Source organism: Passer domesticus, chromosome 10, assembly GCF_036417665.1.
Source record: "Passer domesticus isolate bPasDom1 chromosome 10, bPasDom1.hap1, whole genome shotgun sequence".
Lineage (NCBI taxonomy): Eukaryota > Metazoa > Chordata > Aves > Passeriformes > Passeridae > Passer > Passer domesticus.
In genome coordinates, this window is record NC_087483.1 from 22,892,465 (window position 1) to 22,911,004 (window position 18,540).

Sequence of the window (18,540 nt, forward strand, 5' to 3'; positions counted from 1 at the left end):
ATGTGGAATTTCCAGGCATGCGCTGTGGAGTCTGATTAAATACACAGAGCAAGCATGCTTGAGATTGCCAAATACCCAGCAGTGCAGCTGAAATTGCTCCTCAAAGCAGACTACAGATCTTTGGCAATTCTGGATAAATACACAAAACCTTCAAATTCAACTTGAACAATGCTGCTGGGTTTGAGCAAGAGACTGTAAGACAATGAGAATGCATCCACAGAAATTTACACATATAAGCCCTGCAGTTTCTGAGAAAAAAGGTCAGGTATTTCCAGGAAGGTCTCTCAACAGTTTCACCTCTGCAGTGCATCAAAATAAATATTTAACAGATTTCAGACATGTTTTTATACAAATATACATATTATGCAAATACAGATATGTACTACTTTATATTTTTCTTCACAGTAATGCTTTAAGACTTTAAGATTATGTTAACTCTACACCAGGCAAGAGCATCTAACAAAAACAAGATCACAATAAACTCCCCAGAACTTATCAAAAGTATCTGACAGATCCCTTCACAGATCCTTTGACTTGCCGTGGGAGTGTTGCTGTTTGCCCACAGGTGAGTCTTCACACATGTTCTCAGATATGTGATCAAATAATTTATTTTATGGACTTGTAGGTAAGTCAGTCTGCAGTATGATTTGCTGAAAACAGCATACATTTTAAAAGGTAATTTTCTGGTACTGTGAAAAAAGATTACTCACTTGATGGTAATACTGTTTTTCTTGTTGGGCAGGCTAAGCAGCATGAGGAGTTACTGTAACCTAAGTTAAGCTCAAAGCTATAGTTAGGATTTAATTGCATATGTGTAAATGTCTGAGCATTAGCTAAAGTCTTCAAAACTGTGAAGTTACTCAAAAAAGTCTTTAAGCAACAACAGCAAAAAACTGAGTCATCTAATGCCTTCATCTGTAATTATGCACATAAGCACATGTATCTTGGTACCACCTACAAAACACAGGCCAAATAAATATTGGTTTGCTATAGCTCTAAATTTATTAGAATAGCAGCAGCTGATGTACTATGGGTTTCTGCATAAAAACTTCTATAGCCTTCCTGTTTGCTGTGAATCTAAAAGGCCACAAAATAATTTAAATGGCAGCTATCTAAGCAAATGTGGGAAGATTCACCTGCAGGTAAACAGCAACACTCAAGACTCAGCCAGTCAGGGGATCTGCCAGCAGAAGGAGCTCTGCCCTACAACTGCAGCCCCACATCCTCCCAAGACAAGCAACTCTTGCAGTAGCACAAGTCATGAGTTATACCTCCAACCTCCTTCCCTAGGCTGGAGGATGCAGATGACCACTGAGTAAATCTCCGTCTCAGAAACTGTTGTATTATGTTTGTATATTCCTTAGGAAATATTCAATTGGGCCTTCAATTCTCTAATTCCTACCAGCATTACTGCCAGATTACCAGGAGACCTCACTCTCCTTGACTGGCTATCTAAATATTCTGATGAGAGACAGGAATAACACAAACAGTTAGAAAACCTATCTAAACCACCTTTTCATTAACACCTTGGTAAGAGGAATGGAATAAAACCATCTTGTGAAATACTTAAAATACACCACATTTTCAAAGCTGTGAGCATGCCATCTGTTGTGGTGTTTAAAATACAAGTACTTACAGGTCATTAGAATTAAACTGATGGGTCTCATATTTAATTTTCCAATAGCATAATATATTTAGGCCCTGGCTATAAAACAAGTACTTGATGAATCTTTTCGGAGAATGATTAAAAATGCCCCACGATTAACAAATCCAAGTTCCATAGCTCCCTATCCTGCCACAGCTATATGCAGAACCCAGTGACTGTTCTCCATCTCACACAAGATGCTGCTGGATCCAGTGAAAGCACATCAGAGTCAGTGGACAACAGGAGGGGCTGCACTGCAGCAAACCCCACACCAACCAATCACCCAGTGCTACCATGACAGGGACTGCAATCAAAATATGAGGATGAGGCCAAGAAGATGAGTACTTCAGTGCCACAGGCACAGACACACAGCGCTTTTATCACTTGGAAATGCAAAAAAATATTTTTAAGATTATCTTATTTATGTTATATACACTCAGATCACACTACAGAACAACGACAAAATGCTGTGTCGACCACAGCTAATACCATAACCTTCACACTGATGTTCATACTCTAATCTTTTAACAGATTTAACAGATACCAATGCAAGCTTCTATCTAAGAAATCCAGAGAAGCACCTTCTAAATGCCCACGGATATGACAATGAAGAATTGTGGGGTAAAAAAATTTCCAGCTTTTCCCAAGGACCATTATATTACAAAGAAATCCTCTCTAAATACTTTTAATCACTATACTGTTGTTAGCACTACTGATTCTAGACTATTCCTTTCATGTTTTGTTCTCTTCTGTTGCTGTGATCAGCTGTGAACTGTATTAGCCAATTTAAAGACTCTTATTCCTTACAGTGAGAACCAGATGCAAGCCAGTTCATATCTTTGAAGCTTTTGTACTATCTTTGACAAGAAGGTGCCATATTTCAATGAAAATTACTTTCAGATAGCAAATTACAAAGCAGCGGTTAAAGACTGGTATTTCAAAGGTCCCTTAGACACTAACAAGAATATTTAGAATAACCTTTAAGCATCAAAACTGTACTTTAATCCAAAATTTCTAAATGCTTGGAAGGAAATCCTGTCATGCACCTACCTGTCTACAAGCTGTTGAAGAAGTCAGCCCTTGCTGGCTTGGGCATGACACTCTTCCCTCAGTAAAGCTGCTATCTATCTCATGCATGTTAAATGAGCACCACTTCTTAAATAGTGAAGACAAGCAACAAGTATTCAACTACTTCATTACATTAGTTTTTTATGTGAAAGACGGAATTTTTTTTGAAGGTTGGATTGAAGCAGAACTAGTGTCAGTTCAGCTGAATGAAAGACATCCAAACACATAAAGACAAACTCCCTGGACATAACACAGACACACAGTCACACAAGGTAACTGCAACAGAGTTGAATATTATGCTTAGTGCCTTGATAAGCTTAGTAACAGCCTGTTACTGACCACCAAACTATACTAAAATTGTTCATACTGCACTTACATCCCAGGTATGGATGAAATTATGTTCCTCTCTTGAGTCCTGCTGAAGGGATTACAGACTGCACAACATTTCTTAAAGGCAAAGGGATTCAGATTTCTAAACAAACCTAATCCACTGCTTACATAATTCAAATACTGCAAAATCCAAGGTCAGAACAAATTACATTGAAAACTTTTTCATTTAATTCTCACTTACTGGCTTACTGTAAATCAAGCCAATTCATAAAACAATCACAGTGTAAGAGTTTGGCATTCAGGTAATCCCTAAGTGTACAAACAGTGTAATTGTGTCCTCTGAACCATGGTATGGATCACAGTGTTTAACAGGTAATTTAGTTTTATGCCTGTTTAATCTCTACTTACTGACATATGTGAAAATGACAGTTACATCATCTAAGACTGACATCACCCCAGAGCTGCTTGTAGACCCACTAGCACTGCTCTTAACCTTGTAGTACAAACAACCATGCATGAATAACCATATCTTCAGGTGCTTCAGCAGGTAAAAACAAGGTCCTCCTCCAGCTCTTGTCTGTTCAGCAATAGCTGGACAGAAATCACAACACAAATTCTAAGCACAGCCAACAGCAGATGAGGGGACAAAGCAAGCTGCCTGGACAGCGTGGTCTCATTATGAGCAGCACAAGCCTGAGCTCACCAGGATGACCCAAGCCCTCACTTGTTTTTGCTGTGCCTTGTACCAGTGCAGCAAAAGCAGCAAGTGCAGTTCAGCTCTAAGGAGGTCTTCAAGGTCAGTGCTGACTGCAGATGTGGGCAGTGGCCACCTGATGCTGAGCTGGCATTACTTGGGAATCAGACAAGGCCACATCGTCAGATCTTTAATTGCAGCCGCAAAGACTGTAAGGATGTGGACGGAGGCACTTTGCATACAGCTGTGTTGTTGCTTGCCAGCTACTCATAGCAGCTGCAGCTGCTCTTGTTAGAGCTCCCTATCCCAAGGCAGTTAAAGTTAGCAAAGACCAAACAACTCAGCATATTTCAGTTACTCTGGTTCTCCGTGGAAATATATTAGAAATTTGTTACGCTCACACTTGTAGTCAAGAGAAGTGATCAAGGGTTTGGGCAGTCTGCTCCAGCAGCACAGCTGGAACTGCAAAAGGACACCTGTTCACAGAGTTTTTCAGTACCAAAAGGCTTTTTTTGCATGGGTCCAGACAAACTGAGCCCAAAGCAACTCAACCACCACTTCTTCCAGGTGCTTTTGGAACAGCTGACTGGAAAGAGTAAAGTACCTTTCCACCCTGGTCTGAGCACACCGGTTTGGGATTAACAGAGGAAATAGCTGCAGCCCCTTGTGAGACCATTGCATCACCTGTTAGTAAATCAGGGAACCACACAGCAAGTGGCACCTTCACTCCATGCAAAATTACAGAGTTATACATGTTAGCTATTTAATCTGATTAATACAACCTCCTTAACTGCCTTATAATATATATTATTACATTGTGCAAAAGTTCGGCTATTTAATTTTCCAGAGAACTATTTGCCATGTTTATTAAGGAGATATTTAGACACACTTAAGGCAGCTTTAGAAATATATTTTTTTTCCAAAGTCTTGTAGCATTTTAAAGGCTTTGACCTTTGTCATGCTCTTGGGAGAGTTGCAACTTAGCTGCTCTCAGGGGGTTTTGCATTCTAATACAAGGGCAGCTGGAAGAGGCCAGCTGATGCTTCAGTAAAATCATTTCTATTAGTGAAAATCACATACAAAAAAGATACAGAATGCTAACACATATAAATCCCACACCTTTATTGCTACACTCCTGCTCAGAAATATATCCAGTCCATGTCCATTTCCAGTGTCTCATGAATCCTTTCCTGTGAATTTACTGATGTCTAATAAAGGATGACACCTCTTGTGTTTCTCTAGGTCAACAAGCCCAAAATATAATTTTGAAATAAAATATCATCATGAAATAAAAGCACAGCATCTGTCATTGCTAACAAATTATCTTCTCAATATGCAATAAGGGGATACTTAGAGAATTTCAGAAATGTAAAATTATTACCAAGAATTATATAGCAGTGATGTTAAGTAATTATTACAGTTTTGAACACAGAAAAGAAAATTGTGCAGATACAAAATAAAAATTTAGGACTTTGCCTACTGATTTGTCTGTTCCCACAAAGTTTTCTACAGAAAAATATATAAACAAGAATTTTGTGCTTTGGGGGCCCAAATAACAGGCAAAGGATACTGATTGTCCAGTTCAGAGAATTTTTGTTAAATCTATTAAATAGTCTTTAATACTAACAATGCGAGAGGAAAATCACATGGACATGGCAAAGCCAAAGAATCCTCAATGAGACTTTTTACCTGCAAATAAGCAGTTACCAAGTGCTTCAATGGGCACACTCCCAGCATATATGTGCTACTATCTCTTCCTGTAGGCAATCATAGTTTTAAAACTATGGTTGGCATGGCACTTAAAGCTGGATGAGCTTGGGCTTCTTTTCTAGTATTCATTTAGATGATAACTTATCCAAAAAAAGCTGGTTTCTATAGGCCATTTACATGTTAAAACTGTCAGCACTTATGCCTTACAACACAGTCTCTATATTCAGGCTGTATTAGGAAACAGTATCTTGTTTCTTAAACCACAGAGAAAAGAGTTAAATTACATTCTCAGATTGATGTCACCAGCATTTCTGTAAATAACAGAATTAAATTCTCATAAGTACATCTACAATGACATACAAAATTTGTACTTTGAAGCATTTTGATTGAGCAAATCTTTCAAAGCACCAAATCTGCATCCAAAATTATGTCCTACACTGTTACAAATCCCAGAGACTAAAAGTGGAAATGTACAGGAAACTAATAAATTCTTATTGCTGTATAATCATTTTACCATTATTTTAAATCCACTGGTGTATGTCACCAGATACTGTGATAGAAACATACACTTTAAATAAATTTTATTGATTCTAAGGTTACAATTCTAAGGTTACAAGATTTTTCTTGAGGAAAGAAAATGCACATTACCAAGACAGCTCATTTGTGTTAAACTATCATAATGTACCACAGATAAGGAATATGGACATAAATTTATTGTATTCTGTTCTAGGCTCACCACGTCTTATGAAATTTACTTTAAAATAATTAATTTGCATCATGCAACACCATAGGATTTGTTAGTAGTAAAATGCATTGGATATTGACCATTTGAAAAGAAAACCGAGTTTTATACTCTAGCATAGTTCTTTATAGCAACCTTTGCACAGAACTTGGTACATTATGTATAATTTGATGGCTAGGGGATTAAAAGTACTATCTAGCAAATTCAGAATGTGCCTGTCAAAACACTGCAAAGGCTTGCTCAGCCCATGAAAAGCAGGCTGGTCCCGCTAAAAATCACAGGGGCTTTGTCCTTGTGATGTGGCAGCAGACCCTCTGCCTTGTGCAGTAGGAGGGAATGAGACCAAGCTAACTGGCTCAATCCTCCCTCTGACCTCCGTCAGTACAATGACCGTGTGGAGCCCACACAGCACTAACTAAAAAATTGCAGAATCATGGTGTTTTCCCCATGAGGAGGGTTAAAAATCTGCTGTCTGTGAGAGAAGAGGCTGCTAACAGATTGACAAAACTAAGAAGAGGCACTTTCTGCAGAAAATTCTTACAGAATGGTTAGTAGGCTTGAAAAAATTCTATGTTACATTTACACTGTCATTTACAAAAAAATCCAAACAAACAAAACACAAACAAAGGTTGTAGAAAAACAACTCATTTCTCAGACAGATTTCAAGTAGAAATATACCCACAGACTGTTACATTTTGCAGCATACAACGTGAGATTGTGTGAGCATTTGATAAAAAGGTATCTGATAAAGGCAGATCTGTCAAGAAGCAGCTTAGTTTGGATTTCACTGCTGTTATTCACATAAAGCAAAAGCTTTCAAAACATGCATAAACTATGTATTGTACTGGTGTAAGAGTTTAGAAATGAGCAATGTCCACAATATTTGCAATTTTTAATTCAGGCGGATTTGGAGTACTGAGCTGCCTCCAGCAGCAAAGCAACACCAGCAATTGAGTCAGAAACAATGGATGAGTGGACTAAGCAGCAGGGCTGAAATACCTGAGCTCCCATTGAGCTCTTTATTTTCAGCAATCATAATTTCTCTTTTCAATGTTGGGAAATTTCCAAGTTACTCACAATCACTTTGAAGACAAACTGGCTTTGACTATGGAGAACAGTAACAAAATCCTCAACATTCCCAAAATACAAGAGAATAATAAAACTTGAAACTTTGACTCCTGGCATACTCCCCAGGTGAGAAGATATGGCTAACATGCAATACAGGGATCATTCCAGATCCAGCAAACGGAAAAACAGCCAAGGAAATTATTTCTGAGATCAAAGTCACTGTAGGTTTCATAAGCACCTTGTTGGAAAGGCATTTTGGTATAAAAGTGATGGGCAAAACTAATCCACCCTCAAGGAGCCATGGCCATATGTACATAACTAGAGCAGTGATTTTTCTGAGCTCTGCAGGGTATTTGTAAGGAATCTCAATAAGACAACCTAGAACAAATCAAATCTCATTGTACAGGCTTTTGCTGAACAATTAGCATAGACTGCAACAGAGACAGCAACAGTACTTATGCATCCTGATCCACTCCTCTAAAGAAGCAATGAAGTATTTTTTCCATCTTAATCATGAAAACTGCAATTTAACCACAAGGGAAAAAAACCAGCATGCTCTTGATGAACACTCACTTAAAGCCTGTCTTAGAACGGATAAATCAAACCTACTATAGCTAATGACAGGGACAACACTTGATGGGAATCCCTCTTACTGGAATCCTAATGAATGTTATAATTCCAGAAAATGTAACTCAACCAGGCAGCTTGACCTCACACTTGTGAAAAAAACACACTTCACAAGATGTGTTATATATACCTGTTATATGCTAACGGCACACCACAAGGTTTTGTTTTCCACATGGGCTGCTGAAGCTCAGCACAAGGCTCTCCGCAGCTGTCACTCAAAACTGAGCTGCCCCCGCAGAAAAGGTATGAATAGTTCCCTACCTGGAGTCCACCTAACTTACAAAAGCTTTCAAAACAGAAATTACAGCTGTGACCAGCAGCCATAAAAAGAAAGCAAAGTAGTTGCCAACTACAGATGTTGGCACTCTGCTGAAGTGAATGAGAGTCCTCCACAAGAGAGGCATTTTTACCTACCCCAAAGCACAACCTCACAAATCTGAACTTTTCAGGAAAATGGGCTGTCTCCATTATCTGAATGATACACATCACGGTTTTATGTGAAACTGTCCAAAACATCCAGCATGAATTATGGTGAATTCTAGCTGCTTTTCAGAAAAGTCACTCTTCTTTGTCAAAGACTGGAAATTGTATTTTACTTAGAAACTTGGTTCAAATGCTACTTCTATTGGGTAGCCATGGTCAAAAAACAAAGAGAAAAAAACTAGACAAAACTCATCAAATTTTAAGCTTTCATCTTTATGAAACATGGACCCTGTGTTTATTTTTTTCTTGGGATTCTTCATGCTGCCTTTATGGTAGCTCAATCTTTTTTTCCATTAGAACTAAAAAATTTCAAGCAGAACAATGGTTAAGATAAAAAACTTGGGAGAAAACCCAGCAATATTTAAAAAATGCTTTTAGTGTCATACATCAACATTTATTAGTATTACTCTACTACATATTTCTGACATGTAACTTCAGCTTTTCCCTTACTTTTCTGTGATGAATTTCTTGTGCAAAGAACTCCCTATCTTATCTAGGTGTCTTTATAGCTCTTGGCTTACACAGATGGCAATAACAGCTATTTCATTTCTAATCCTTCTTATATAGGAATACAAATGGGCAGCCTCAAAATACAATTTTAAAAAGTTAATAACTTGAATACCAGTATCTCTGAATTCTGTAGGAAGAGGAAATCCAGAAGAACTTATCTAGAAGACTGAGACTACAGACTGAGCTACAAAGGCAGTTGCTTTGGGTCCTGCAGACCTACAAAGAGCAGAGAACTCACAGGGGTCTTGTACCACTAGAGGATATCAAATTAAGTCAACAGTCTCTTTTCTCATTGCTCTTCTCCATTGAAACAACAATATCTCTAGTCAGTTCCTTCCCCAAATTATAGAAGAACATCCAGAGGTACTGTAACCACCACACATCTCTGTACTTACTAATACGAGAGGAACATCACACATACTTAATGGGGAATGGATAACATTTAAAAGGCCAGTTACAAAATGAAGATCATCTATTCTGTGGTTACAAAACCACTGACCTGCACTACTTCCCCCATTGCATTGCACTGTGCTTGCTGAAGACCTGCAGTAAATGAAGTAAAGAGGAAGTAGGAACTGTATATCTATGGGACCACAGGAACTTTCAGGACCAGGGTCACATGCAGAGTCCAACAAAACCTCTCTCCTGGGCTGTACCTAAAGAGCTGAAAAGAAGGCATCATGCTGCAGCTAATGACAATTCCAATCTGCATCTGAGTACAGCAGAGAGAATTTGCATCTCTTCCTATTCCAGCAATGCCCATAGTCTTTGCATAACTACTAACTTGGAGCATAAATCCATGCTTGGATTTATGCTCCAAGCATGACAAGGATTAGATTAGCAAAGTTCAATACAATGAACTGAGCTCACAAGCTGGATCCAGGTTCCAGGAGCTCCATGACGTTTTGGTGGCACAAAACATTCATGGAGCAAGTACATTCAAATCTGCAACAGGTCCTTTAGTGTGGAAGAATAACAGCATCACATATACCACAGCTTCACATTTTCCAGTGCCTGACATACCCAAACCCTTGCCTAAGAAAATTACTCTTATCAATCAGACACAAGCAGATGTAATTTTCCACGCCCACCTTCAGGTCAAGCAAGGCTGGAATGACTTCAAGCATTCTCCATCAACCAAGCAAAATCATCCTCTAGTAAAGCTTTGCTGCCTGAGACACAACTCTCTAGAAGACACAGCAATAACTCTTTTCCATCCTGTCACAGCTATACAGCTATGCAACATTTCCCTTCCCTTTCTACACATGCAGCCACTGTGCTGTGCACTTTATTTGCAACACCACTGGCCTCCTGAAGATGTTTACTTCTAGGAGACAATTCCCTTATTCCAGGTAAAGTCCTTCCTTCTGCCTGGGAAGAGAGGGAGGAAAAAAACCAAACCCCAGTAGTGGCAGGAAAAAAAGGAGCTAGAGAAGCATTCCTCCTTCTCTTCAAGAAGAGTTAGCAGTGTCTCACGATTGGCACAGAGTGTTACTATAAAGAGGGTTTGGTCGATTCCATACATGCAGAACGCTGTCATAATCCTCCTGCTTTTTTTCCTTCTTGAGTTTGAATTGTTGCACTTTGAAGAGTTTTTAGATCTCTCCTCAAGGTCAATTTTATCAATTATCTCTGTCTTTACCAAATCTGGATAAATTACTGTAGTTAGCTCTGAGGGGAGAATTGTGACCATTTCGAGGTCACTATTGTGCAGAGCGAGTGTGATGGTCTTGCATATTACTGCAAACCTTGCAAATATTATTTTTAAATATTTAAACCATTAATTAGTCCATATTGTATCCTCAGGGACAGCACCAGAGATCTTAAGCCTTTTGAAGTGTCCTGCATCTTTTCATGTGTCCTCACTGTTTAGTTTAGACTAGCATACCTTTATTATTGTGTATGTACAAAAAGAAACCACAAGGTGTAACAGTCTTTTGAAAATATTGCTTTTTTGTTCAAAGTCTCTACTGAATTCAGAATTTTGATGGATTGAAGTAAATGGTGGTGCTAGAATAATACTAAAGTTTTAGAATTCAGATTGCAATTCTTCCAAATGTATATTTTAAGATACACAGTTTCTTTAAAATGCGAGGAAGCAAAATTCCTCATAAAAGCTGTGTACACAGAGGGGTTTTCACAACAATGAACAGCCTAATCAGGGTGAAGAATCCTCAACTGAAAGCTCACAAAGAAATCCCTCTATCCTTTCTCCATTTTTTCAATTCTACTTTTCTCGATAGGGGTGTCTCACCAGAGAACCTGAAGAGTGAAAGATTTAAGTATAGGACTGAAATCCATCAAACCCAGGCTTGTGGTCCAAACCCAAGCAGCTGTCAAACCCAGAGATAGGAATGTATGCTCACTTCTGCCTAATAAAATTTGAATCAAACACTTTGCATCTGATTCTCCATGTGAGCTTTTATGCAAACTTCTAAAGTGCAAGGAATCCTGGGGTGGAAGAGCTATTCTGAGAGCTTTCACATAGTTCATGTAATTAGGGAAACCACTTCCTTTGATTGTAAGTGTTCAAAACAGCTGAATTTCTCCTTTCAAAGGACTCTATGATTTGGGTCATCTCTTTTACTTGCTCTTTTATGTTTCTCAAGATGAGAGGTGAGACTGTAAAGCACATTATTTAGAAAAAAAAAAGATTCCACTTTTTGTTTTATGGATTGAACTCTGACTATTCAAACGCTTGTCATTTGGAAATCTATCTTTCTTTCCCTCCCCCTGTTTCCTTCCTTTTCTGATAAGCCCTTCAGTGGCTCAAGCGAGTATAGCCCAAAACGCCAATTTAAACCTAAGGGAAAGCTGAAATATGGTACATAAAGGAAAAGGGACTCTCATTTTCCTTTGTGTGGCTGTGGTTGAATATGTAATTATAAAGGAGCTCTAGCTGCAGGATCTCAGTCCCCATGTCACATTTACTTTTTAAATGGTTCTAAACATTGACCAAGCAAAAAGGCAGAAATACAGATTTTTAGAAGACAAACAAAGCAGCTGCCCTGGTCTTTGAAGTGGGTTTGCAGGTTCTTCATTTCTCAGAAAGGGAGCTCGGGTCACAGTTTCAAGGCAATGGCCATGTCACCAGAGCTAACAGCTGATGCCAATGTTGCTACAGAATCAAGTGTCACTCGCCCTGAATTTCTTGAGTCAGGCACCCTGTTAGTGCTGTTACTTCACATTCATCTCACTAACAGCTGAAACAGGCAGTGAATATCCTGCTTCCCACAGTACAGCACAGAATCATACCAGTGAAAAGGCAGATTTCTTACTGCAGGTTTCAAATTTATTAAGTAAAACCAGAACGCTTGTTGATCCTAGGAGGACTGAACTTTATTCCCAGTCAGTAAAAGATTGCAGGACTCCTTCCAGCATTATAGCACTTACAGGGAATGGGAACGGAGTAAACCACTGGGAACACAGTGCCAGAAACCACATTACTGCCAACTTCTGCACAGGGCAGATGAGACACTAGCTTGGAGAGATGACTTTACAATAAAGACTTTGGTACAAATACAAAAACAACTGAGAATCCAAAAGTTAAGAGCAGAACTCCAAAATGTGTGATCCTTTTGAGGGGGGTCTGGATCTTGCATTTGCCTTTAGTGCTCTCACAAACTCTTACAGGGGTAATAGCAAGGCAACATCCTAAAGAAAGAGGAATTCAACAGCTCCAAATTGTAGCTATCTGTTGCTTGATACTTACATCACACACAGCACCCTCAGCATACAGAGACATATCACAGAGAAATCAAAAAGCCTTTTCCTTGGTTTAGGAGATTAAACGTACACAGCTCACAAAAAAGGAAACCCACCAATCATAACTTATAAGCCTTCATGTTTCAAAGGTTTGCCTCAAATGCATCTAACATTACTACAATTAAAGTTGTTACAAGATTCGACAAGAAGTGATTTCTACACCTTTTCCCCCCTCTACTTTCACACAGGTATGCATGACACTTTCTCAGCTGTACAATTCTTCCAAGAGGAAAAGATAACCTCTCAGTAAATATCATTCATTTGCTCAAGGGTGCAACAACTAGTTGATTTTAACAAGTTTCCAGAGCAACCTACTCATCTCTCCTATTCTACCTCTGCCAGATAATAATTTGCAGAGTGCCTCAGCTTTCACTGAAAGGCTGCCACCCGCTCAGCCTGCATGCCTGTCTTTTGGTTTTCGCACTTTCCAAGAGCAACTTGGTACAAGCAACTTCATCTCATCTTCTGGTGTCTACCAAGAGCTTCCTCACTTCTACAAAAAGCTCAAGGCATTTTACAAGCTATTTATTTTTGATGTGGCTACTGGTAAATCAGGTGCCCAACACACAAAACCTACAGCTATTTGGTCAGTCATGTATATCATAATGCAATTTTTTTTCCCCTTTCCTCCACCATTTAGCCACTAGAAACCTCAGTTTTCAGGAGTTTTGGAGTAAAAAAAATAAGCAACCAGAGGCAGAAGATAAGTGGGGAGGTGTGTGGCATTGTTCCCCTCCAATGACATCCAAGGGCCAGGCCCTATTTTGCCAAGGAGGAACACCCATAGGAGGCTCCTTCTGTGCACAAGACACCCAGTTTCCCCGTGGAGCCGACTTTCTTAAATAGAAATTATGCAGAATGCAGATTCTCTAAACATTAGTCTAATAAACAAACATGTATTTACAACTAGGATTCTTCCCCAGTAGCTGAATTGCAACAGATGAAACATTTAAAAAGAGAAACAGGGCAGTTTGGAGGCACTTGAATCAGAAGCACAGCTCTGTGTTTGCCCTTGCTGGCTTTGTCTGCCTTGTGTGTAAGTACAATTAACCGAGTATAAGAGAAAGAGTTAATGTTGAAGCTGTTCTCTAGGCTCCTCTGCAGCCTCCAGCTAACATAAACACATCTGAATGTTTCCCTGTGACTGTTTACATTGTCCTCTTAAAAAGGAAACTTTCTCTATCAGCACCTTAGTAATTGGAAATAGGTAAATATGAAATAACTTTTACAATCTTATTTGTGTCATTGCAATTAAAAAGATTGATTCTGATGCTTGCATCCAAGTTAGGATATATTTTCTCTTTTATTCACCTCTGTTTTCAGTGAAATCTTGTGCTCCAGACCCTTACACAACTGACATGCAGCCAGTTTAAAATTAAGGACTAAAAAACAAAAAAAGAAGGAAGTAAAGTAGGGCCTATCTACTTCTACAGAGCATTTTACTGCCCTCTTAAAAGCACAAAACATGTTGTTCAAAATTCCATTACCACCATAAGTGTGGCAGGTAGTTTGGGCACCCAGCCAGAGAGTGCAGCCCCCATGCTCAGCTTTGAATACTCCTGTGGAGAATGGCCTCCAGGAGATGAATGGTCCCAGACTCAGATCACATCAGCTCCAGCACAGGTCTCTGACTTCATCTGAACCATCACACAGGCGTGCAACAGCCTAGAAACTGCCAGATTCAAATACTTCTACTCACCTAAGAGCTACTCTGGCAAAATCAGAAACAATCTGTCACTCTGTATCCTGCAGTCAATGCAAGTTTTTTAATCAGCATCCCCAGGAATTGCAACACCAACAAATTTCCATGTGGGTCACAGACATTTAAATTGTCAGCTGTCCCTCAAAGCACATAAGACTCAAACATGCAATCACTTATCATCTCTCAAGTTACCACTCACCTGTCATTCTGATTTGCTACCTGTAACACTGTTTTAAGAAAACCATATAATTAAATAAATGTTTACATAAGTCTAACTTGAACCAACACTCAATTACATGAGCCTGCAACAGCCTAAAACAGCACTTTGAGAAAAAAGGATTTCTTCTGTATCCATGAGATTTCCACAGCAAAGCTTCAGGACAGCTTAAATATCCAAAAATACCATTTTGCAGTTAATCGCTTCAACAGAAGCTCAGGGTCAGAAAATGTCGTGGGAGGGGAAACAAAAGAGCTGCCATTTGATGTCAAGGGTTGCTGGCATAAAAAAATAAGCAACACAACCTCTCCTCCAAATTATAAGTAACAACCGAGTGCATGCAAAAAGAAGACTGAAACAGAAGAAACATATCTAGAGAAAAATAAAAAATAAAATTTTAAAAAATAAAATAAAAATAAAACAGGCAAAAAACCCACACAGAAAAAGCCCAAAATAAAGAAACAAACAAAATAAATCACCCTAGGAAAAATGCCCTTAATTGCAACTCAATACCTACAGGAAATGTGAACAGCCCACTGTCAAACAAAAACTTGCAATTGACAGAATAATTTTTAAGACAATATGCAATGGAATTAAACTAATTACAAAAGTAAAGAATATTTAATAATATCCTAACAGGCTGCATGTTGTGGACAGCAAAGAGGATAAGGAAGAGTGTTTTCTAAACAATTAGACATTTTCTCTCTATTCTAAACAACATTTATTCATAATTTATAGGAAACCAGCACAAAAACTTGTTCACTTGCAGATGTTGCACCTTCTGAAAACAAAAACCCAAAAAACCCACTGAAATTGAAGAATAATTGGAGATAACTAAGATAAAAGGGTCCAAGAGATATCCTAGAGATATTCCTAACCCAGGCATCAGGCACACAGTAATTTCCTGTGACTCAACCAAGCTAAGGAAGCTGTACCTCCATTCCTAATGAGCAGCACATGCAAGGTAATTTCACTTCTCACTTACAAAGTTTAAGGCAGTTCAAAAGACAAGCAAAAGGAAGCAACAGACATACCTGGTGCATCTTAGCTTAATAATTTATTTGTTAATCAAATTTGTTTATGTAGCAATGGTTCAACACTGGCCACGTCAAGAGAACATGTGCACTTGTCCCTTTACAATTTTAGTATAAAAACTAGTGGTCTACACCACTGACAGTTATTATGTCTCCATTGATTCAAAATAACTTTTGAAGCCACATACTGCCAGTGTGGGCCCTGACACACCAGTTTCACTGAAGCTGATGTCCATATCAAATCAACCACAAAGTTGGCTTGATTTAAAAAAAAAAGTGTATCTAAAAGCCAGTGTAAGAATCTCAAATTAAGTTGGTCAAAAAAAACCCAAAAAAACAGTAAACCACACAACTTGTACTACAAATACTCACTATTTATATGAGGCAACTCTCAAGCTGTTACTCATTTAATGAAAAACTTGGTATAAAAACATGAGTAAAAAATCCACTACAATCAAATGTAACAAAATACAGACAAATTATTTTCTGTGTCTGATTCCTGTGTTCCCAAGATTGTTTTAGGAGGGAGAGACACAGGAATGAAGTTCCTTAAAACAGACAAAATGAAACTAAAACCTGCTCTAGGCAAGAACAATTGTATTCTGGCATCTTTCATTATACTGTATGGGGTTTGGTCAATATTTTGGTTGCAACACATATGCCATGACACAACACAGTCTTATCCAAAGCATGCACTAACAAAATCTCATGCAGTGACTTTCTTGACTCCTGGAAATATAAAATTCATTTAGGAAATAAAGTTCTCCAGAAAATTACCCCTTGAATGAAAGTCAAGAATACGGCAAACAAAGAATCAGTCAGATTCATTGCACAAGTCTGTCCTATCCAAAATTATTTATTCTGCAAGATACAGAATACACAACAGCTGGAGCATCTGAAGCAATTTTGCAACTTCCAGTCTATAGAGGGTTCTAACTATCCTCTTGATACCTTTTGAGAATACCCTAGTCAGCACCAAGAGGAGTGCTCTAAGCCAATTCCTTTACCAAAATATATAAAAAAAACCAAACAGAAAACCTTGCAAAATAACCACTCTGTAAAACAGAAATGAAGACATTTTAAGACACTCCTCTGGTATAATAAATACAGTTTTGTCTCCTTCTAGCAGCTAACAACACATAGCAGTAAACCTGAAGAGATGTTGTAGCCAGGTGAAGGTCAGTCTCTTCTCCCAGCAATTAATAACAGGACAATAGGACAAGAGGAAAGAGACTTAAACTGCACCAGGGAAGGTTTAAGCTGGACATCAGGAAGAAGTTTTTCACAGAAAGGGTGACTAAGTATTGCAATGGGCTGGCCATGGAGGTGGTGGAGTCACCAGCCTTGGAGGCATTTCAGGAAAGACCAGGTGTGGCAGTCAATGCCATGGTCTAGTTGATAAGGTGGTGTCAGGTCATAGATTGGACTCAATGATTTAAATAATCCAATCTAGTTGATTCTGTGACTCTGTTTTTCTTTCAATTAATATGGGGCTGGATGGGTTCCCATGAGATCACTTACTGTGAACTTTGTAATTTCTCAGTATAGGTGCAGATATCCCTGGAAAGTTCATATGTTCAATTCCTACGCCCTGCATAACTTCCACAGCACACACTCTAAGTCCTCTCTCAGTGTTCATGACTCTCAATACTTGCTGACTCAGACCTGAGAGAGGTAAGGGACTAGAAGCTCCTAGAAAGAGCTAATAAAATATTAATAGAACATTGAAATTGCCCTTCATTACAGCCAGGACCCAGTGTGGAGAGTCATTCTAGGCTGGCACCAGAGCACCCATACCAGCTACAAACTACGAAGAATAAGAACATCTACTATTTTTAGTCCTGTCAGGGCTAAAGTATCAATTTCAGTTTGTTTTGTTTTGCTTTTACTCTGTTGTTTTTCTCTTGTTACTGCTGCAAATCATTGCCAGTCCTTATTCTCATGACCCACATAAAAATCATCACATGCTCTCTTTTAGCACTACAAACGTGAATGAGGTAAGCCCAGTGACATGCATGTGATTATACTTAACTCATCTCCTTCAGAAGGTACAAGCCCAATCTATGCCTTCTGGACAGTCCTTTCCAGAAGTGGATCATAAAGATCAAAAAAGTGAACAAGCTGCATTATATGCCATATGAAAATTGTTATGAAGCATTAAAATATCCCCTAAAGCTTACAACACACGTATTACATACAAGAAACCCTGACAACATAAAATTAATTCCATGTTAGTCAGACTCCAGGCAATACAGCATCAAAACCAGAGAAAGCATGTCTTTATTTTTAAGTCTCATAAAACTCAAATGCACTACAGACACGACTGAACAAAGCATGCATAGTTAATGCCGCTCTTCTTAACTTCTTCCATCCACAAGTTAGTTCTGTTAGTTCACCAGAATATTTAAGTATTTCCCAGTAAGATTACAATTATATTTTAGTGGGTTTTTTTCCCCACCACTCTCCTGCAGTTTGCACAGACCACTGCCAGCATTTTGAACAAGTCCAGGAACATATGTACTGCATGAAATCAAGTAATCTTATACCGAAGTAAAGTGGTTGTAATGGCTGAAGCAATACTGTTGCCCATCAATAGCATGGAGACAGCATGGACCATGGAGTACTTTCAAAGACCTGAGGTATTAAAATTAAATTCAAATTTCAGGTGAAATTCCAGCAGTAATAAACCTCCTGGTGAAGAACCACACTCCACACACCAGCTGCCAACAAATTGCCACCAGAGGCACAGCCCTCAAAAGCAATGACAAATAACAGGTAAACTTCAGAGATGGGCAATCAAAGGAGGTGAGTGCTCTTCAATGAAAAGCAATCGTGGCAAGGCATAAAACAACATTTGTAACACTTGAGCAGTTATCTGCTTGAGATAATGGAGTCAAAAGAACTGCTAACAATTTGCAGAATAAAGCCCCTGGCCCCGATCTCTC

General features: G+C 38.7%; 1 protein-coding gene across 9 annotated transcripts in view; it reads right to left on the reverse strand.

Moving 5' to 3' along the window:
• Positions 1-18,540, reverse strand: part of MAP3K20 (mitogen-activated protein kinase kinase kinase 20) — a 101,738-nt gene that overhangs the window by 72,651 nt on the left and 10,547 nt on the right. The gene's annotated exons all lie outside the window — the stretch shown is intronic.